Genomic DNA, 22,370 nt, shown 5'->3' with positions numbered 1-22,370 from the left:
ATGGGACGTTGGTTCAGCCGTCCCTGGGCAGCAGCACACAATCAACTCAATGGGTCTGGGACTACAGCGGTGTATCAACTGGGCTTGCCCACTTCACTGCCCAAGGTATTCACGGCACCCAGCTCTCTGGTGGGGATGCCAGCAGCGGAGGCAGCCCCTGAACTGATGACGGCTCTCCTGGCAGTGCAGCTCTGTCCCAGCTAAACCTCAAGTACTGCCTCTGCCATGACACCTTCACAGTTCCTAACGTGTTAAACTGCTCGCGCAGATTTTGTCAACCGCGTCAGGGAAAGGAGTGCACAGGAAACAAGATTATTTGGCTCAGGTGTAGCCAGGGCATACCCTTGCTACCGGAGGCCTTCATCAGACTACTTAGTGTACAACATCATAAACACTGACGTCCTCGAAAGTGCCAGAATCGGGCGCACCGGTTGCAAGGGCAAAGAGTCGAGTAGTCGTCCGCTGCTTCGACTATGCCAACTTGCTGTGCCCCAACTCTCTGATGGCGCAGAAGGTCGCGGATTGCTTCGAGGGCTACCGGGTGTTCACCCGCGTGATGGGTTGCAGGCGTCCTAGGACAATCCAGTCGCCTATCTGCGCCATCAATAAATCGGAGGCACTAGGCTACCTCTGTCGATCGTGCGTCCTGCCAGTCTCAAAGACGGCGCCTTGCTCGACCACCCCAAGGCAATGCGCGATTTGGAGCCACTGAGTAAGGCGGCGCCCTCGGCACGTGGATGGTTTCGGATCTAAAGCAAAACAAAACGAGCCCGACAGATTTGAGGTTGAAGAACAGCAAAGCTGGTTTGTTGTTGTTTTTATTGTTTACCAAAAATCATATAACACATAGTTACACAGGGTGATCGGCCAAGAACCGGAGACCAGAAAGTTTAGATACATACTTTACTTGGATGTCTAAAAAGAAAATTATATGAGAGGTATAAGAAAAGAAACGGAAATGTGAAGTAAATAAAAAAAAAAGGAAAAGCCATAGCGCATATTACGCTCCTCGCGCTGTAGCCCTTAGAGCCTACCTCTTCCTAATATGATGCTGTGCTTTGGCTTGCAACCAAAGTGTGGTTCGAGGGATGTTACAAGGACGTGTCGCACGTGGTTTAATGTCACATGACACACTATCTCCGGGTAGCATTCAAGACCCTTGAACAGGTAAAAAGCCGCATCCAAGATCAGTACCAGGGAGCCCAGGGGGAAGTGCGGACACATATTACTTCTACCGCTTCGTACTGGAGTAGCGGCGGAACGAGAAGCTGCGCGAACTCGAGAACATTTACAGTGCCACGATTATGCCTTTCGGCTCGCTCAGGAAAAAGGCTCAACATGCGATCTAAAGGATCGACTAGGTGCGTGCTTCCGCAGAAAGGCTGACACGCTTTTCTGCGAGCACTGAGGCCTGGGATTTCGGGATTTCAAGCCTCTGCCAGAGAACAAGGCCCGCGATTCCTCTAATTTCGGCTTGAGAGGGGGCTTCATGGCTCGCACATGAAGTTTGTGTATAGTTATCAAGCAATCCAACTAGGAGTAACCAACACGTTTCGCTGCATCAAGCAAAGCAGAGCTTCTGAAAGGGGGACCAGCTTATAGGGGACCAGCCTATAGGTTACCGAGTCTGCCGCCGACTCCAAGGCCTACAACCCGAACACGGTCTGCTGCCTGACCCCGTTAGACTCCGGAAGGCACCAACTTTGGAAATGGTCCAATCAACAGCACCAGTCGTCTTCGTGGAACCCCGGGAGGCCCCCATCTTCCAAGAACTTCCCAGTGGAGATGGGGAAGACTAGATGGACCCTTTTGACCATCGTCAGCCTCGGTTGAAGAGGCGAAGAAAAAGATCCCCAAGCAGTTAATAAAGTTCACTCACTCACTCACTCACTTGACCATGTGGCAGAATTCAACGGCTGGAACGACGCTGCGAAATTCAGGCAAGTCTACTTTGTTCTTCAAGGACATGCCCGAGTTTGGTTCGAAAATCACGAGACTTCTTTAAAGGATTGAGAGACATTCAAAGCAGAGTTTTGGATGGCCTTTGCATGTGCTGTTCGAAAAGAAAGAGCTTAGGCCCTTCTCCAATCAAGACTTCATTCCCAAACGACCCCTTCCTGGTCTACGTAGAGGAAATGATGATTGATTTATAGGAAGATACGCCGAGGAAATGAAGCGCCTCTTTCGCCGCTCCGACACTAACATGACGGAGTGCGAGAAAGTGAAAATTTTAATACGAGGCGTTACGAGTCTCTTTTTGAAGGGCTGGTTAGAAATCCGCCAAAACCGTGGCGGAATTTGAAAGTGAAGCGTCCACCATCGAGAGGACGATGGACACCCGGATGCGCCACTACGAACGACCACTCCAGCCGGTCTACGCAAGCCCCTGCAGCAGCGCATCTGCGAGTGGAGGGAGCCTTCGGGACCTCATCCGGGAGATCGTGCGAGAAGAACTCCGCCGGTTGCTGCCGCCATCACAACCCCAGGTAGCGACGCTCGAGGACGTCGCCAGTGAAGAAGTTAAGCAGACGCTAGGTGTCCCTCAAGTGACGGATCCGACTGCTCCAGTGCAAGAAGCAGCAGCCATGAACTATGCTGCTGCATTAAATCGTCCTGCACCCCGACGTAACCTTCCTGGTACTCGTTTCTACCGTCCTGTTCCCGAAAGCCGCCCCCTGGCCCCCGCCCGTCAAGCCTAACAACGACTTCCAAGCCCCAGGAAGTGTGACGCCTTGAGGACTGTGAACCGGCCGTTATGCTTCCACAGCGGTGAGGCTGGCCACATCCTACGCCACCGCCCTTACAGACGCATCGGCCTACGCGGTTTCGCCATCGACGCCCCACGACCCCGTCCTGGCGAGCGACCACAAGAAATCAACGACGTCCTGCGGAGGGGAGGGCACGCGTCGTCAATTAGTCTGTCACGCTCACCCTCACCGTACAGGGCCCGCTTTGCATCGCCAGGCCACATCTACGATGACAGAGTGCGCGGAAGGTCCCCAAGCCCGCGCAGGGGAAACTAAATAGAACAACCTTTGGAGGTGAGGTTGCTTCATGGCGAAAACACGAAGATCCTCCGTCGCCGACGACGAGTCACGACGACGCAGCCATTAAATCGCCGATCCACAAGACGACAACGTCGAAGGGATCACGACCACACTTCAAGTTGACATCGCCGCCCAGCGACGTGACGAGATGCGCCCCAGCCGCGACCTCAGTACGAGACGAAGCAGAGATCGAACACCGAGACCAACGTGCAATACTAGGATGCGAACAAGCGACCTCGAGGTTGCTGTCTACGAACGCACGGTTACCGCCCTAGTGGACACCGGAGCCGACTACTCTGTTATCAGCGGAGATTTCGCCGCCCACCTCAAGAAAGTGAAGACAACTGTTTTTTTATTTATTTATTCATACTGTTAACCCTCTATATGAGGGTCAATCAGTTCAGTTCAGTCGTTCAGTCGTGTCCGACTCTTCGTGACCCTATGGACCATGTCACGCCATGCTTTCCGGTCTCTTACTATCTTCCTAACATCACATAACTTCATCTGCAGTGCCTCGAGGATGCCATCTAACCATCGCGTTCGCTGCCTACCCCTTCTCCGGCGACCCTCAACCTTTCCCAACATCAAATCTTTCTCCAGCGACTCCTCTCTTCTCATCAGATGACCAAAGTAGCTGAGCTTTAACTTTAGAATTTGACCCTCCAATGAGCAGTCAGGGTTTATGGGCGACAATATCGGCTGATTTGATCTTCTGGCCGTCCAAAAAACTCTCAAGAGTCTTCGCCAGCACCACAATTCAAACGCGTCAATTCTTCGGCGGTCAGCCTTTTCCACAGTCCAACTCTCGCATCCATACCTCACAACTGGAAAGACCATAGCGCGAGTTATACGGATCTTGGTTGACAGACTAATGTCTCTGCTCTTTACTAGGCGGTCAAGGCTAACCATTGCTCTCTTTCCCAGAAGCAGGCGTCTCCTAATTTCATTGCTGCAGTCTCCTTCCGAGGTAATCTTGGAGCCCAAGAACAGAAAATCTGTCACAGCTTCCACTTCTTGTCCATTGATGCCCCAGGACTTGATAGGGAAAGACGCCACGATCTTTGTCTTTTTAATATTCAGTTTAAGCCCAAACTTCTTAATCTCTTCTTGTACGCGCATCAGAAGTCTCTTGAGTTCCACTTCCCTTTCTGCCATTAAAGTGGTATCATCCGCATATCTAAGGTTGTTGATACGTTTTCCAGCAATCTTCACTCCAGCTGAAGACTCGTCCAGACCGGCCTTGCTCATGATGCGCTCTGAATATAGGTTAAATAGGCAGGGCGACAGTATGCAGCCTTGCCTCACTCCTTTCTCGATCGGAAACCAATCAGTAAGACCATGCCCAGTTCTGACTGTGGCCTCTTGCCCTTCATACAGGTTCCTGAGGAGACAGATGAGGTGAATTGGAACTCCCATCTCTTGGAGAGTTTGCCACAATCTGCTGTGATCTACGCCGTCAAACGCTTTTGCATAACCAATAAAGCAGAAGTAGATGGGTTTCTGGAGCTCTCTTGCTCGTTCCATGATCCAGAGAAGGTTAACAATTTGGTCTCTGGTTCCTCTGCCCTTGCGAAACCCAGTTTGCACGTCTGGAAGCTCCCGATCCACATACTGCTGCAGCCTATCTTGGAGGATTTTCAACATCACCTTGCTAGCATGCGAAATAAGCGAGATCGTGTGGTAGTTGGAACAATCTTTGGCACTGCCTTTCTTTGGAATGGGGATGTAAACTGACCTCCTCCAATCCTGTGGCCACTGCAGGGTTGTCCAAATCTTCTGACATAATGTATGCAGAATGTTAACAGGTCATGGTTGAGGTTTTGAAGCAACTCAGCTGGAATGCCATCAATTCCGCTAGCTTTGTTCTTAGCAAGGCTAGCTAAGGCCCATTCAACTTCACTCTTCAGGATGCCCGGCTCGAGATCAGTAATCACAACCGTCTTATATTGGGTTTGCACATTCGGGTCCTTCTTGTACAGTTCTTCTGTGTATTCCTGCCACCTCTTCTTTATCTCTGAGGCTTCAGTGAGGTCATTGCCTCGTTTGTCCTTTATCACGCCCAGCTTAGCACAGAAGCTTCCTTTGATATCTTTGATTGTCTTATACAGAGCTCTTGTGTTCCTTAATTGGCTGTTCTCCTCAACTGCTTGGCACTGTATGTTCAGGAAGGCATTCTTATCTCTCCTTGCTATTTTCTGAAAATCCGCATTGAGAACCTTGTATCTTTTTCTTTCCCCCATAACTTTTGCCATCCTCCTTTCCTCAGCTAATTGCAAAGCCTCTTCAGATAACCAGTTTGCTTTCTTGCATTTCTTTTGCTTTGGAACTACCTTAGTAGCAACTTCTTGTATTATATCATGAACATCAGTCCATATCTCTTCGGGCTCTTTGTCTTCTAGATCTAATTCTTGAAATCGATTCCTCACTTCCACAGCATATTATATTGGAATTTGGTCCAGATCATACCTGAACGGCCTTCTAGTTTTCTGCGTTTTCCTCAATCGAAGCTTAATTTTGGCAACAAGAAGCTGATGATCGGTGCCACAATCGGCCCCAGGCCTTGTTTTTAATGCTTGTATAGCGCTTCTCCATCTCTGCCGGCAAAGAATATAATCGATCTGATTCCTGTACAGACCGTCCGGTGAAGTCCATGTGTACAGGCGCCTCTTGTGCTGTTGCAAATGAGTATTCGCTATGGTCAGGTTGTTTTCTTGACAAAACTCTACTAGCCTCTGCCCAGCTTCATTTGGCTCGCCAAGACCGAACTTGTCTATAATTCTGGATATTTCTTCTCTCCCGACCTCAGCATTCCAGTCTCCTATGAGAAAAACGACGTCTGATGATGGGGTGCGGTCTAAAAGGCATTGTAGGTCCGCATAAAATCTCTCAACGTCAGCTTCTTCAGCAGTAGTCGGCGCATAGATTTGGATAACTGTTATGTTGAAAGGGTGACCTTGGATCCGAAGTGAAGTTATTCGGTCGTTATTGGGGTTGTACCCTAGCACTGCTTTGACCATTCTTCTGCTTACTATGAAAGCGATCCCATTCCTTCTCTTGGATTCGTGCCCACAATAAAAGACATAATGGTCGCCGGAGTTAAATTCTCCCATCCCGGTCCACTTGAGCTCGCTGATACCAAAGATATCAATGCTCAATCTGTCCATTTCTCGCTTGACGACATCCAGTTTACCTTGCGTCATAGATCTTACATTCCATGTTGCTATGTGATACATTTCCTTGCAACATCGGACTTTCCGGTCGCTTCCCGACACATCCACAACTGAGCGTCCTTTTGGCTTTAGCCCAGCCGCTTCATTCGTCCTGGAGCTACTAGGAATCGCCCTTTGTTCATCTCCAGTAACATGTGGGACGACTTCCAACCTGGGGGCTCTTCTTCCGGCGCCATATCATTAATGGTATTGTGACTCTGACCATAGGGTTTTCTTGGCAGGAAATACTGGAGTGGGTTGCCATTACCTTCTCCTGTGAATCACATTTTGTCAGAACTCTCTGCCGTGACCTGTCTATCTTGGGTGGCCCTACACAGCAGAGCTCACGACTTCATCGAGTTTCGCAAGCCCCTCCGCCACGACAAGGCAGTGATCCATGAAGGGGATGAGGGTTATTACAGGGAGGGAAACACATGTAATAAAAGTACAATTATCTTCGCTAAAATATAATCTATAAAACAGAATTACAGATTTGCACTGTAATGCTCCAAGAACGTGCTAACACCTATCTCAAATTTCTCTGCATCTGTTTGGTCCACAACTTCGCTTGACAGTTGGTTCCAGATTTCTACTGCATTGGGAAAAAGGAGTAGAAAAAAAAAGGAACTTGGGACGGCCCGCTAATCTGCACCGCTGGTGGTAACCTTATTACGCCGTCGGGGCGATGCACCGCAATGGTTAACGTAAATGGACGTAAATGTACCTACCCTACCAGCTTCGCCGTCCTACAGCACTGCTCCCGTGACATGTTCCTGGGCATGGATTTTCTGAACGAATATCGAGCGATCAACGACCTCCGATTCAAACTCATCAAGCTCTCGACCGACAAAGCCATACCTGCTACGAGAATTTCGATGCATCACGCCGCTCTCAACGTCCTCGCCGGAGAATTGACCGTACCACCCCGATCAAGCGTCATCGTCCCTTTGGTTACAAAAGTTGAAATCACGGAAGGGGTTGTCGAAGGAAACACTCAGTTGTTACTGGATAGAGGACTTGGCATCGCAAGAGGCATCGTCCGTCTCCGTCATGGACAAGCTCATGTGCTCGTCACGAACTTCACTGACGAATACTGGCACCGGAACAAAGGCGTGACGATTGCTTTCCTTAACGAGCTAGCGGACACCCGAGAAGTCTTCGCCCTCCCCAGCCAACTTGAAGACGATGCACCCAACCGAGCCAAGCTGACCAATTTCGATATCAACCCAGCGCTCCCTGTAGACAGATAACATCGGGTTCGCACTCTTCTTGAAAACTACAGCGATTGTTTTTCTTCAGTGTCAAAGGTGCGGCTAACTCCATTGGCAAAGCATCCCATCATCACGGACGAAAACGCTCGACCGCTACGCCAAAGCCCCTGCCGTGTATCGCCGCGAGAACGTCAGGCCACACGCGATCAAGTTGAGGAAATGCTGCGAGATGACTTGATCCAGCCATCCAACAGCCTCTGGGCGGCACCTGTCGTTTTGGCGAAGAAAAAAACGGCACACTTCGCTTCTGCGTTGATTATCGCCGCTTGAATAGCATAACTAAGAAGGATGTCTATCCGCTTCCCCGCATCGACGACACACTGGACCGGCTCTGTTACACTAAGTACTTCTCGTCGGTGGACCTGAAGAGCGGGTACTCGCAAATTGAGGTCGACGAAAGAGACCGCGAGAATACGGCGTTCTTAACACCGTAACAATGGTCGATAATGTTCAGGCCCTAAATATAGGCACAAACGCGCTTATAGAAGTAAAACGCTCTCATGGACTAGTTGGTTCATTTGAAGCGAACGAGTAAAACTGCGCGAAAAACGGGACTTAAGGAACACACAGGCACAAAGAAAGCGCAGACTATCAACTAAATTTATTCACGAAACCGGTGGCTTATAAAGCCTCTGAACAAAACAAGAAAGACACTATCAAAAATAACGCTCGACGTAGTGACGACCGCACGTTTTTCTTTCTTAACGCGCAGACTCATATCGGCTGTGGAATCCGAACATGCCCTTATAGATACTCAGTCTCCTGTCTCGTTATTGGTATTGATATTGACGGCGAACTGACGCAGGCGTTACCTCTTTTGACAATCAGGAAGGCTTCGATGACCTCCCGTTAAGTCTTGTCTCGTGCCTTATCGAGGAAAATGAAATTTTTCCAAATAAGGGACGCGTCCAGAGCTTCTACAAAGCAATGGTAAATTGGTACCTGTACCAGTGCGCATCGAGCTATTGTGTGAGGTATACCCGACCGCAAGATATATAGGTATCTGATAGATGATTCCGGAGGCACAACTGGTGAACTGGTGGTGGTGGGCACACTGGTGGTGGACACAACTTGTTCATTTTGGAGGAGCGGCGGAAGCGTGAACTTGACCACGTCTACAGTATCAACATGGAGTCTCTTGGCTTGCTCGGGAATTCTTACGGAATTACCAGATTCGGCATGGCTATCGCTGTCATACACATTTTCGGAATCAATTTACTGTATGAAATGTTTCATGTGTGTGTAGCCCATCTGATAAAATACATTTGTGCAGTTATGGTGGCTTCCATTTGTACACATGTATATGCTGTAATCAGAAAGCTTTTCTCAAATAGCTCTTGCACATGGTGTCACAGCAGCGCTGCTACTCCCCCCAGATCCGTACTCGCACCGTCCCAACTCCTGAAGCTACAGCGACTGGCTTGCCGGGGTGGCAGAAACGACCTGTTTCTTTAGCGGCCACCGTCAACATCAACAGTGGGCTCCCTAAGAGCATTGGCTATCTTGATCCTTGTCATTGCCAGGATCGCAGACAGTACTGGAAGAGTCGTCTAATGAAACCAGTGCATTGGTTTCGATTCCGTGACGTTCGCAGAAAGCCATAGTGGAGATTGATCGTAGCCAACATTGACCGACCATGCCTAATAAAGATTCAACTCTTTAAAATAGGTTCAGATTCATGTGAGTCTAACCGTGCTTAGCAATACAAAGTAATCAAGCATAGCAAATTTTTCACTTGCATAGCCAGGTTTAATCGAGCTAAGCCTTGGTAATTTTTATTGCAATTCCAGTGCTACGGAGCATAATGCCAACTTCATCCTTGTCGGGCACCGTGTGACCAGAGCGTGGCACTAGGGGCGCTAAAGTGCGCGTCGCACGCGGAGGCGGAAGAGCCAGGCAACACGATCAGCGGACACACTCAAAACCCTTGAGCAGGTGTCACCCCTCCGCAAGATCAGTACCAGCCGCTTCACCAGTAAGGGGCCGACACAGTTTACTTCTACCGTTTCATGTTTGAAGAGCGCCGGCAGTAGTCGTTGCACGAGCTCGAGAACATCTGCTGCGCCAATATGGCGCATATCGGCTTCCTCAAGCGAAAGGTTCAGGATACGATCGGAAGGATCCATCAAGAGTATGCCTCTGTGATAAGGCTGACTCGCTTTTCTACGAGCACCGTCGCCTTGCTCATCAAGCCTCTGCTAGAGAACAAGATCCAGGCATTTCACTCATTTATGCGGGAGTGTGGGCTTCCCGGCATTGACCTGCAGGTTGTGTACAACTATAAAACAGTCCAGGTAGGAGTACTCAACACGTTTGAATACATCAAGCAAGACGCAGCTTCTGAAGGTGCTCCGCTGAAGCCACCAATTGCTTGGCTCAGTGTTGGCGCTGTGGGTGACGTTGACCGTGGGTCCAGACAGCACAAGAATGGCCGCTATCCACCACCACGTCCGAATTGCTATTTTGAGTCGAACTTCCCGTCGAAGAGGTTGTGCTCCCAGAATAGCCTAGGGCCTTTCTTGACCACCCTCGCAGACGTCAGCTCTTATGAGAAGGGGTCGGGTGGAGTTGCTAACGTCTTTCACCATGGCTCGCACGTTGGTGCTCCCCAGGACTTTTACGGCGCTTCTTCCACCGAATGTTCTGGATCAACTCTCGTCAAAATACCTAGCTGGCATTGGCGCAAGATTGCATTCAATCAAGTCGCAGATAAAACGAGAAAATATGATCTACCACTACAAGTTTGGTGAGTTCGGTGCCAGGGAGGAAGAGTTCACAGAGCGTTCTGGTGTGGCAGTGAATGCGCAGAATCACATTGTGCTCAGCGATATCAACAAGCACCCCATTCATATCTTTCACCGGGAGGGACGGTTCAAGTTTTACTTTAGCGAGTGCGGAAAACGTGATGGACACTACCCCTACCGGGTGCCTGTGGTACGCCTGTCAGGCAGCATTGTAGTGACTGAGGATTCGCCGACACTTCAGATCCAGATTTTCAATCATACGGGCAGTTCATGCGCAAGGTCTCTGCGCATCCGGCAACACTCTCGCGGTGCAGCCGTGGACCCTAAGGACCGTGTGGTGCTCGTCGAGTGCAAGGTGCGCGGATCGTCAGCTCGACAAGAGTGGCAGCGTACTGCGGACGTTCGGCTGCTCCAAGCACCTACAATTCCCAAATGACGTAGCGGGGAAGGACTGGCTGTTGATACCGCACGCACTGCGCCACGGTGTTCAAGTACGGCGCAGAGTTCGTGACAGACCGCATTAAGACTTGAACGCGGCAGGAAGATAGGCAACGGGGGATAGTTCTCATCCCTTAAGCAGAAGCAGTTAAGTGTATATCACTATTGATTAAAATGTGATTAACGCAGGTGATTTCTGATTCTATTATACGCGTTTATAATTCTTTACCCTTTACTGTGGCTGCTGCAAAATATGCTGAGTGTTTTAGCAAGCATGTTTAAAAAACTTTAAAGTAGAGACAGTTCGAAACAAACAATATTTGCAGTAGCACTCAGGTGTACGGGATAGTTTATTGAAAAACTAATAAATAGCTTATAACAAACCTTACGAAGTTGCTTGGTTAGTGGTAATGGGAAGTTCGAAGCATTGGGCACAGCGATTACTTATCACTTATTAAAACAAAGAACTTATTTTCTAAAAACCTGCAGCGCGAGCAAATTAGTCGTTTATTTTTTTTTTGCGCAGACCGACATGACCACTTTAGAAACGCAAAATCGATGGAAGTTACACGTCCGCTGATAACGTGTTGGAGCGACTATGGCGCCCCATTCGACTTGCTTGCTGTAGCGTTACGTGTCGAGATCTTTCGTTTTACTTGCACTAAATGGCGAAGGAAAAGGATCTGCTACGTGGCTATAGGAAAGAATGCATGCAGTTCCAACTTTGCGTAATTGACCGTGCCACATGTATCAACCCAAATCGCGTTGCGCGCGTAACATGTTCAGTCCTTCTTTTGCGCGAAAAGGAGCGCCTGATTTCGCCAAGCTTCAGGGTTTTCGAAAATGACTTTTTCTTGGCTTCAAAAATTGATGTAGCGTTGTATATTTCTCTCTCTCTCTCACACACACACACACACACACACACACACACACACACACACACACACACACACACGCGCGCGCGCTCGCGCATATATATATATATATATATATATATATATATATATATATATATATATATATATATATATATATATATATATATATATATAAGCAGATCAATCAAGGGGAAATGAGGGTGCTCGTTATAATACATGAAGGAAAGAAGCCAACAGTCGGCGAGGCCAAGGAAAGCGTTGGGGATGGTACTTTTATGTCTTTTTTTTTTAATGTTTACTTGGATAATCACAGAAATTAGTAATGTAATCTTGTTTAGGGGAAAGATAATTAGACACAAAGTAGAAGAAAAAACAACGTGCCGATGGTGGGAACCGAACCCACGACCTCCGAATAACGCGTCCGGTGCTCTTCCAACTGAGCTACATCAGCCGCTGTCCCCCCTGCTACTTTCTTAGGTATTTATGTTGTCTATATACGAACCTTGAGAGTGTTCACCAGCGCCACCCTCAGCCATAGCAGCGGACGTGGGGCGTCCTTTGTTACCGCCAGCGTCACGTAGAACGTGATCAAGAGCGAGGGCGAAAGCTGTGCTAGAACCCTCTTACGCTACCTATGGCTTCAAGACTGCCAGAACCGAGACCCCCGTAAGCTATAAGCAGATCAATCAAGGGGAAATGAGGGTGCTCGTTATAATACATGATGGAAAGAAGCCAACAGTCGGCCAACAGTCGGTTTTTTCTTCTACCTTGTGTCTAATTATCTTTCCCCTAAACAAGATTACATTACTAATTTCTGTGATTATCCAAGTAAACACTAAAAAAAAAGACATAAAAGTACCATCCCCAACGCTTTCCTTGGCCTCGCCGACTGTTGGCTTCTTTCCTTCATATATATATATATATATATATATATATATATATATATATATATATATATATATATATATATATATATATATATATATATATATATATATATATATATATATCTCAAGGTTCGTATACAGACAACATAAATACCCAAGCAAGTAGCAGGGGGGACAGCAGCCGAAGTACCTCAGTTGGAAGAGCACCGGACGCGATATTCGGAGGTCGTGGGTTCGGTTCCCACCATCGGCACATTGTTTTTTCTGCTACGTTGTGTTTAATTATCTTCCCCTAAACAAGATTACATGACTAATTTCTTTGATTATCCAAGTAAACATTAAAAAAAAAGGACATAAAGTAACATCCCCTACGCTTTCCTTGGCCTCGCCTACTGTTGGCTTCTTTCCGTCATATATATATATATATATATTATATAACGAAACGACAAATTACGTCAGCCGCGGCTGAGAGTTATGTTCTTGGAAATAGTTTTAATTATATCTCCGCATTGCTTGAAATTTTGATTATGTGCGCAGAAACATTCGGTATAATTATGGTAATGATACATAGAAAGCTCGGTACTGATGTCAATAACGGTGTTTGTACTGATGTACTGTACTCTTGTCACTAACGAGGAGCCAGAATAATTTCAGTATCAGAATGTCAGATATAAATGTACTTGTGCATGAGAAGAGGGGAAAGGGGGGTCTAGATAAGCTACACCTGCTATTTGCAAGTGTTGAGACGAATAAAAAGTGCGTCGCTGTTTCAGAATTTCGGTAGGAATCAGGTGCTGAAAACATATGCGGCTGTTGATAAAAAGAAGGACACCGCCACCTCGTGCAGGTCTAGTGACCAGGAATACAAGATTACTTTCTTTTTGCCAAGTTTATGTTACTGCAATAAAATTTTCCTGAAAAGAAGGTTGCGATAAATGTACAGTAAGATAAACGAAGTGTTTTTATGCTGCGGAGATTACAGTGGAAAATGGGAATCCTGGCACTCAGCGCCGAGTTTTTCGACAAGGAAAGCTATGACACTGACTACACGAGATACATTATTATTGGCATGTAATCAAGGCTCCCAAATATAAAGTTTTTCACCACCACCACCACCACCACCACAAATACTGTCAATCCCCCGTGCGATTTTTATAAGCATCGTCCCAGGTTGCATGCAAGATATATGATTTTATGTTTTTGAGCCTTTAAGTTTTTGTTTTTTGATACCAACGTAAATTTCCACTGTTTCTCGTTATTCACTTTCAACTTTTACGCAGCACGATTTTGTTTGCATGATGCAGCCGCATTTCTTTTCGGAGCTTTCAAGATGATGGCCCTCACTATTTCGGAAGCAAACGACTATGACGTTGGGCTTTCTCTTGACTTTTAAGAACGCACAACAGATAGCTTGGACGTCGGGCTCTTTGAACTCTGTGTTCCAACAACGACTGACAGACGTCATCGTCTAAATGAGGTCTTCACGCGGGGGGATGACACTGATTTAAAGATTTTTTTTCCATTGCATTGTTGCAGATCCTTATTTTTTGCCTCTTACGTTTTAGTTCAGTGTTTCTCGAATGGGCGCTACCACCCCCTCTCCCTTCCTCCCTTCTCCCCTCTACACACACACACGCACACACAGGAAAGGAAGGCCGTGCTATTGATCTGGCCTGGCTACGCATATTTTATGAGAGCTAAAAACTCGGAGGCACAAAGCGACTTTACTTTTCTCACAGCGAAAACAATGCGAGAAGAGTGCGCAAACGGAGAGCGCGCGCACGAGAGTATCTACAGCGTTTGTGGATGCCGGCATCGGTGAAATTCGAGTTCTGGCTGCACTTGTGGATGGGGCTGCAACTCAGTTTGTCTCGGGAGCCAGAAGAGTGAGCGGCGCGATGTAGGGTGGAATCGAATCCTTTCCAGCGTGTTGTGCACCGGAGTCGATGTGTCGCCCCTTTCCCATGTACTCTGCAAGCCATTGTGATCTGGTTTATCGAATGACCGTTTTTTAGAGGCCGGTTGCCTTGACTAAGTCCCTGTATGTCGTCTAGTCAGGGAAAGGCAAACAGTGGTAGGCCAGCGGAGGAATTCAGGAAATAGGTCAGGCAACGGCAGATTTCGGTAGGCATAGGTGGTTGAAATATTAACTGTGCATGGGTCGAGGGAAACCGGTCCCCAGAGAATATTAGTTTTACATTATTTTTAAGGCAGCTGCTTCGACCAAATCAACTACAGATCTAACGGAAACCTTCAAGCAGACGGCAGCAGCTGTAGTTGCCGATGTTGCTCCAACAACAACTAGGGGAGATCTTATTCAGAGCAGGAAGGGCAAAGAGCGGAGTAGACTGAAATTAGCGTGACTTTCAATTGTTAGGAAATGCTTTCATTTGTGCAATCTCGGCACTAATGCAACCCATAAGGAAACCTTGAAACGGTGAGCCATCAAAAGGCTCAGAATGGCTGCTGTGGAAAGCTGGGGAAGGAGACATAGTAGACACTGGAGTGGTGTATGTAGATTTACACCTGGGTGCGAGACGGTAGTGAAAACAGAGCGTCTGCCATGTTCTGGCCAGCGTTATAGGGAGGGGAACCATGCTTAGCGGATATATCGTGGTAGCAAGCTTCTTGTTGGTCTGGTATGCGGCGAGGTCGGTATGTTCTTTCTGACCAACCCTGGCACCTTATGCGCTCTTTACTTCGTTGCGTTGCTTGCGGCTTGGGCATTGGTACATTGGCAGCTGAGCTCTTTGCGCGCGTAAGGCGGAGGGATGAATGGCTTAATGAAGGGTTAATGTGATGGGTGATTACCCCATATGCTGCGATTGTGACTGGGCGTTGCGCAGAAATGGTGCTAGCAATAAGTGTCAGCAATGCATTGAAGGGCGTACTCGATGCGCCGCTGTCAGTGAGGGCGTCTGGGCAACCAGAGATTTGCCCGAATTTCACCCGCGTGAAATTGACCAGACTTTTTCCCTGGGTATGCACGCTACAAGTTGCCACTTCAGCAACGTAAGGTTGTCGCTGAACTGTTTAGGTATCCAATTTCTCCCATGTTGGGCACTGGCGGCCAATGGCGGATTTCCAGTCAGCTGCGGCTCACGTTGTTTTTCCAGAGTGACGACGAAAAATGTCGACGGTTCCCACGAAGCCACGTTTTGCGTTCGCTCCAACCCTTCAATCCAGGGGGGCGCTGATATGCTGCTGTCAAAATTGTACGCCGGGAGTGATGTGGACAGGCAAGGGTAGACATTTAAACTGAATCTGTAGGGCACAGAATCACGTGATGTAGCTACTGGAGCGAACCTGTGAGCAAGTCTGAGGTTTGGACTGCATCGAGACTCATTTGAAACGATGCGAGGTCAGGAAACTGGGTAGATTCTGCAGAGTCCGGGATAAGTGAATGATGCGGTGTTGTGCGGTTGTTGGCGATGTCGATGAGAAGGCAATTTATAAAGCCTTCGATCCGACCGCGCCAAAATTTCGGCCAGCCAGTTCTTCGCGGATGTAGTCCATAGTAAAGCAATGCTAGGTGATCCAGGCCTCGCTTCATTCAAGTTCACGAGGGGCATGACGATCCAATCGAGCAGCACAACAGGTGATGCGACGAAATACGAGTGGCAGAACAGTTCATTCAGAGCGATAAGCTGCTCACTCTATCGGCCGGGCAGCGCGAGTATGCGAGACGCCGCACGCGAAGCGGGCTCTATGCTTCAGCGGCGGAGAGGTGGAAACATTGTGGTTAATAGACAGTGAACCGGATGAGAGGCAGGATGGTTGCGGTTAATTCGTAAGGCGGCGAGTGCCGACGTTTCCGGCAGGGCTCGAGATCGAGTGCGGCAGTTGTGAGAGCGTTTGCTAAGGATGAAAGGGTAAGTCTAGTGCCAGTGACGAGAATAAAAATAGGGGCGTATTCTGATAGATCTTTCTACTTTGTGGCATTATAAAGGGAAGAAGTCGCGGTTTGACCAACCATTTATGTATTAGATTGATCACGAAAATCAGGTTCAGCAGATGGCGGCGTCATACTGGGTCTTTTCGTTGCTACTAACATCAAATCTATTTGGAGCGTTTGTATTGAATATCCCACGTTTTATGACGTTCGCAGAGCGTCACAAAGAAATGGATTTACGCTCATATAAGCTTAAGCCACCATGCTCCCTCTTTCAATAAATTACAGCTACTGTTTTTTGAATCTTGCTTGATTGGCTTTAAAAATGCACTAAAACAAAAAATCATACAATAAATCAGGCCACCATACTTGCAAAAGCTGTTGTTGGTATTTGTGGTACATGTCATAAGGTTACTAGTTTAATTATTCACCTCATTGCGTATCAAGCTAGCTTAGTACTCTCAGTTTTGTGCATTTTAGTTAATAATACGTTCTGCCCACGGTTTAGGCGGCGCGGGTGTCTTTGTGTTCTTAGAGCCGCATAGAATTACTACACAAACTATAATTCGTGTCCATAACGCCAATGCTTGCAGACGTGGTCTACCCTTGAGAAGGAGGGACTACCACATTGAAAAATTAAGTTTCAAATGGTGCTGCAGTTTTTTACAGCTCTACAGCTGGGTCTTTGTTAATTTGAGGTCTGTGTTGTAGAATTAAGCAAGAAAAAGTTGTTTCAAACAGTTTTTAAATTATATCTTTGAGGCGGGGAAAGGCTGGTGTGATGTTCAGCTGGGCGTCCGGCTATTAAAATGGAAGTGAGGATTGAACAAATTATTGAGCGAAGGCGCCCCACCGCATGACAACATGCCTTCACCGAAGCAGCGCGCGCACAAGTCGTGCGCCCACACGTACACACTGGTCTTGATCGCTTGGCTTCAGTGCAGTAGCCGTGAGCTGCAGATAGCGAAAGTGGTGAGTCATTCTCTATCACTAACACTACCACTCCATGCTGGAGGGTGGGCGGCAGGAGTCGATGCGCGAGCCTGAGAATATCTGCAGTGGTAATGTGGTATCCCTTGGCTTGCTCACGTAACAGGTTCAAGATACGATTGAAAGGATCCACCAGGTGTGTGCCTTTGTGCAAATGTTGACTCGCTTTTCTACGAGCATATATGTTTTTGAAGCCTTTACGAGAGAACCAGTTCCAGGAATTCCCTTTTTTTCAGCCGGCGCCTGGGCTTCCTGGCATGGACCTTAAGTTTTAGTGCAACTATCAAGGAATCCAGGTAGGACACGCAAACTTTTCTCTACATCAAGCAAGGCGGAGCTTTTGGAGATGCTCCGCGATAACCACCAATTGCTCGGTTCAATGTTGTTGTTCTGGGTTTCGTTGATAGCAGATACAAAAAGAACCAGAGTGACCACCATCCACTGCAACTTCCCATGTTGCCTTTTAAATCGAACCTTCTGTTGAAGCGCTTAAACTCTGCGAACAGCCTACGTCTGTTCTCAATAAGACTCACGCATATCAGCCCTTATGCGAAGTGATCGAGTGGAGGAGCTGACGTCCTTCACTATGGTTAGGACTTCGGAGCTCCCCAGGATTGTCCAAGGCCTCCTCCGCCGAGTGCTGTGGCTGAACTCTTGGCTAAGTGCTAGCTAGCCCTGCTGTTGGTTGTAACAAGCCTTGGGTCAAGCGGCGAAAGATTTGCCATTGCAAGTTTGGCGAGTTCGGTGTCATCGAGGGACTGTTCACAGAGCTTCTTGGTGTGGCAGTGATTGAGCAGACTGACACTGTGGTCGCTGATACCAACAACAACCGCATCCATATATTTGACCGGAAGAGGTGGTCCAAGTTCCAATTTGGCGAGTGCGGCAAGCGTGACTGACCGATTCTCTGCCCCAGCAGGGAGGCTGTGGTTTTCCCATCAGGTTTCCCATCAGGTTTCCCATCAGGTTTCCATCAGGTTTTCCAACGTTGTACTGATTGCGAGTTTGCCTACGCACCAGATACAGATCTATGACGAATGCGAGCACTTCGATGCTGTGATCTTGCAGCACCCTCGCGACATGACCTTACGCCTCAAGAGCCGTGTGGTCTCGTTGCTGAAAGTAGGTGATGCGGATCATCTATTTGGACCAAAGTGGCAACGTACTGCATATGTTTGATTGCTCTAAGCTTTTGGAACACTACAACAACGTGGTGGTGGATGACATTGATGAGATCATCTCGGGCAACCGGGTGCAGTGCGTTAAGGTGTTCAACAACGACGAGGTATTCCTTAGGCATGTTGGGGTCAGACTTCGGGAAGAGTATTGGGAATTGTCGATGATGCCCTGCCCTAAACTCGAGCACAGAAGTATATAATGCTATGATTTAAAATTCGGTCAATGTTGTAAACTGATTCACTTGGTTTACAATTTTCTTGCTTTAAGTAACTTCGTTTATTTAATAGCAAAACAATTAAGGAACCAGAACGTACAGTTAATTAAAATGCAGGAAGAGCTCAAAAAGACGCATGCTCATCGATGGGGCTGCCTGTTCATTCTGGCCGCATTCCTTTTCCCTCCGGTATGAGGTTGTCCGCGGTCCGCTCGTCTCGGGCTTGGGCCCCTCTCCCACGGCTTCCAGCGGAGCGTCGTCCGGGGAGGAGCTGTCGCTGGCTATAAATAACTGAAAGGCACCTGTTTTATTTCAGGCTACTTTACACACTTTTACACACAAGTGGAATACACATGCCAAGCGTACCAAAAAGGAGAGAAAAACGCGTTTCTACAGTCAGTGCAGACTGATGACTGATTCCAGTGTGGACATTGATAACGTTCTCTGAATTAAACGGCCGCAGCAAAAAAAAAAAAAAAAAAAAAAAATACCACAGATTTCAGCGAAAACTTTAAAAAGTTCTTAAACATAGAGAGTTAAAAAAAAAGCCAAATACTGTTACGGAGGACAGTGTCGAGAGGACGACGACATGCTGATGTGAAGTAGGGAAGAAGACGACGCTCAGGCTTAGCTGACTTCGTTCTGTTGTGTGGGGTGTGTGGTGTGCGTCTAACAGTGAACTAGCGTTTACCGCTGTGTACTTTTCCTTAACAATATTTTCAGGAGGACACAGCTTCAACGGAATAGTTTGTTCTAAATCTTCTTAGGACGGTTCTGATACTCCCCTACGCAAAATTTAGCACAGATATTTAAGTGCTGCTGCTCCTTAATTTTAGAGATGCTTGTACGTATACGTATGCTCAGGTAAAAAGCGCATTTATTTTTTCACCAGGCAGCTAGTACTTCTCAGAACAAGAAAAAGAAGAGCCACAGGAGAGCGGCGCAGATCTCGTGGCTCTTCTTTCTCTCCCTCTGAGAAATTCAGTTTTTTTTAATAACGTTGTTTATTGCCTCAGGGCATAATGGAATGTTAAAAATTTTTAAAGGGGCATTAAATGAAAAAAAAAAAAGGTTGGCTTTTCTAATAAAGTTCAAGAGAGAGCGATGATAAGGCCCTTGCGTCCAAGTAATGTACGAAGATGAGTTGTTCGGCAAAACGCCCACTGCCGTCAGGTGCCGAATTCTCGTCGGCTTCAGCGCTGGGAAAATCCACAACAAGTGGTGAATATCTGCCTCCTGATCTTGTGACTTGCAGACAGGACATCCTGGCCAATCCCCCTTCGTGGGCATGTGCCATTTATCAAAGTCGAAGAAGAAGAAGAACAATAAGAAGAAAGAGGAGGCCCTTGAGCAGGTATCCAGCCGTCTGCAAGCTCAGTAGCTCAATACAAGCGAGCCCAGCGGGAGGTGGCAGGCACGTTTGACTTCTACCACTATCGATATATAAATATCGATATTGAGGCCATGCTCGTAATACAGCAGGTGTCAGGGCGACCCCGACCCGGATCCTCCGTAGCGCAACCTTCTCTGCGCGGGAATGACCGCTGGGGAGGGTTACCGCACACGGTGGGACAAGAGCACGTGTGCGGCGCCGGAGGTGCTCCTTTCTTGTGAGAAGCAGAGTGGCATCATCCATATTGAGAAATTCTTTTTCCTCGTGAACCTCTCCTACCTCGTGACCTTTTCGCTCGCGTACATCAACCGCAACGTCGATGCACCGAACGGGCGTATAATAGATGGGCTGTAAAACTCTTCGAATTAATAGCTAATTAACAAACCTCCCGAAGTTGCGTGGTTAGTGCCAAAGGGGAGTTTGAAGCCCTGGACAAAGTGATGCCATATTACTTCTTGAAAGAAAAAAGTTATGTTCTATAGCCTCTAAAACTATTTATAATGTTATTTTCTAAATATGGGAATCGAACCTTCCTGGACACTTGGGCGATAAGCAAGACGCTCTACTTCGAAGGCATGCCGATGTGTTCTTACATTTTAGATTACGCGAAATTTTATAGGCGTCTCTGTTGGAGGACCTTCATAAAATGGCTGTATAATGATGACTGAGTGAGACATGCCACGTACAAATTAAGGAATTAAATATCACATGAGTTCCAAAGTGGACGTAAGCGCAACTGAATTCACAAGAGGACCCGCAAAGCGCGGCTGTTAAAGCTACGTCGTCATGCTATGAAAGGTGGAGCAAGTTTTTGTTACCCGGACATGAACTGCTTAAATAAATGCTGCTGTTGCTGCGAGGACAGAAATCTAAAGTATCAAGCCATCCTGTTACACGTGCCATGTAAAGTGTCATTAATAGAGTGCAGTGTGAAACACCGCCGAATTAATTGCAAAATATTTATTGTGATGGCGTACAATTGCGTGCATTGCTTCGAGGTATATCAGGTGTTGGGAGAGCTGCAGAGCCAGCGCGCTAGACAGTAGGCAGCCCAGGAAAAGCCGGCGGCTTGCCTGCGTCGAGAGTCGGAGGCGTAATTCCGCTCTCTCAACGGTAGCGTCCCGCAAATTGTTTCTCCTCACTGGTTGTCTCTCAACGAGTTAAAGGACGATTGTTGCTGACAGGTGTCTCTGAACGCAACCTAAAGGTAACATACACTCACTGAAGGCCGGAAATGTTTACAGCGAAGAGATTTGCATAGTGGAACCGTTGCCATGCCATCACATCCTGGCTCTGTTCCCGGCTTGTTTAGCGGCTGTTATGTACGAAAAAAATCACATAATTCAACCTAGAGGGGGACATATGGCAGGAAATATGTTAGGAATTCGACTGAACGTTATGAATATTAAAGAAAAATCAGAAAACGTGCACTCAGAGGGTTCGAACAGGTCAATCAGTGCTGAGGTATCTAGTGTTAATCCATTGCTCCATAAAAGCTTTTTATGTTTGTCGCCTTTATTTCAGAACCAAACCAGGCAGACTGGTCGATTTTGTATAAACCAAGCCGAGTTACATGCAATACTCATTTTTACAAAGCTTTAAAATTATTCACGTTTTCAAATACATTGATAAACTCAGGTACAGAAGACTGAGCTTACAAAACATAGGGTATCCGTCAAATAGAATCACCAAAATACTCTCTGATTGGTATCACAAGAATATTAGCATGGCGAACAGTCATTCGGCTGTTTCCTATCTTCCACAGAAGCGATGGGAATGGCGGGCTTTCAATGAGCTCTTATTACTTTTGACAATGTTTGCACTATTTGTCGCCAGGTGAAGTTGGTTGCGCAGTGAACCCCACTGAAGTTCTTTAACCCCATCGATGAGAGAACAGAATCACGCGGGTCAGAGGCACAGCACTTTGGGATGTTAAGCCCCACAAACCAACCAGAGGCACGGCGCTAATTTTGCTGAACGTGTGACCTGCCTGTCTCAAGGAGTGCGCCTTGCTCGACCAAATCAAGGTAATACACGAATTGGAGCTACAGAGTGAGGCGGAACGTGAAACGTGTCGGAGCTAAGGAAAGAAAGGGTCATTCTGACAGCTTTGAGATTAAAATTAGCTTGTTTTTAGGGGCGAAAGGGTTAGATGATACTATCTCTAGGGCAGCACCAGAAACCCTTCATTCAATTCTATGATCTTAAATCCTAGGTTTCTCATTTAG

General features: G+C 47.3%; 2 pseudogenes; both read left to right on the top strand.

Moving 5' to 3' along the window:
• On the top strand, positions 1 to 21,999 carry LOC146186766 (protein brain tumor-like; annotated as a pseudogene).
• On the top strand, positions 17,373 to 18,390 carry LOC146186767 (protein brain tumor-like; annotated as a pseudogene).
• Positions 22,000 to 22,370: the final 371 nt, after the last annotated feature.

Source organism: Amblyomma maculatum, chromosome 6, assembly GCF_055883805.1.
Source record: "Amblyomma maculatum isolate TAMU_Amacu chromosome 6, ASM5588380v1, whole genome shotgun sequence".
Classification (NCBI taxonomy): domain Eukaryota; kingdom Metazoa; phylum Arthropoda; class Arachnida; order Ixodida; family Ixodidae; genus Amblyomma; species Amblyomma maculatum.
Note: the sequence above shows the minus strand (reverse complement) of the source record. Positions and strands in the feature narration are given on the sequence as shown.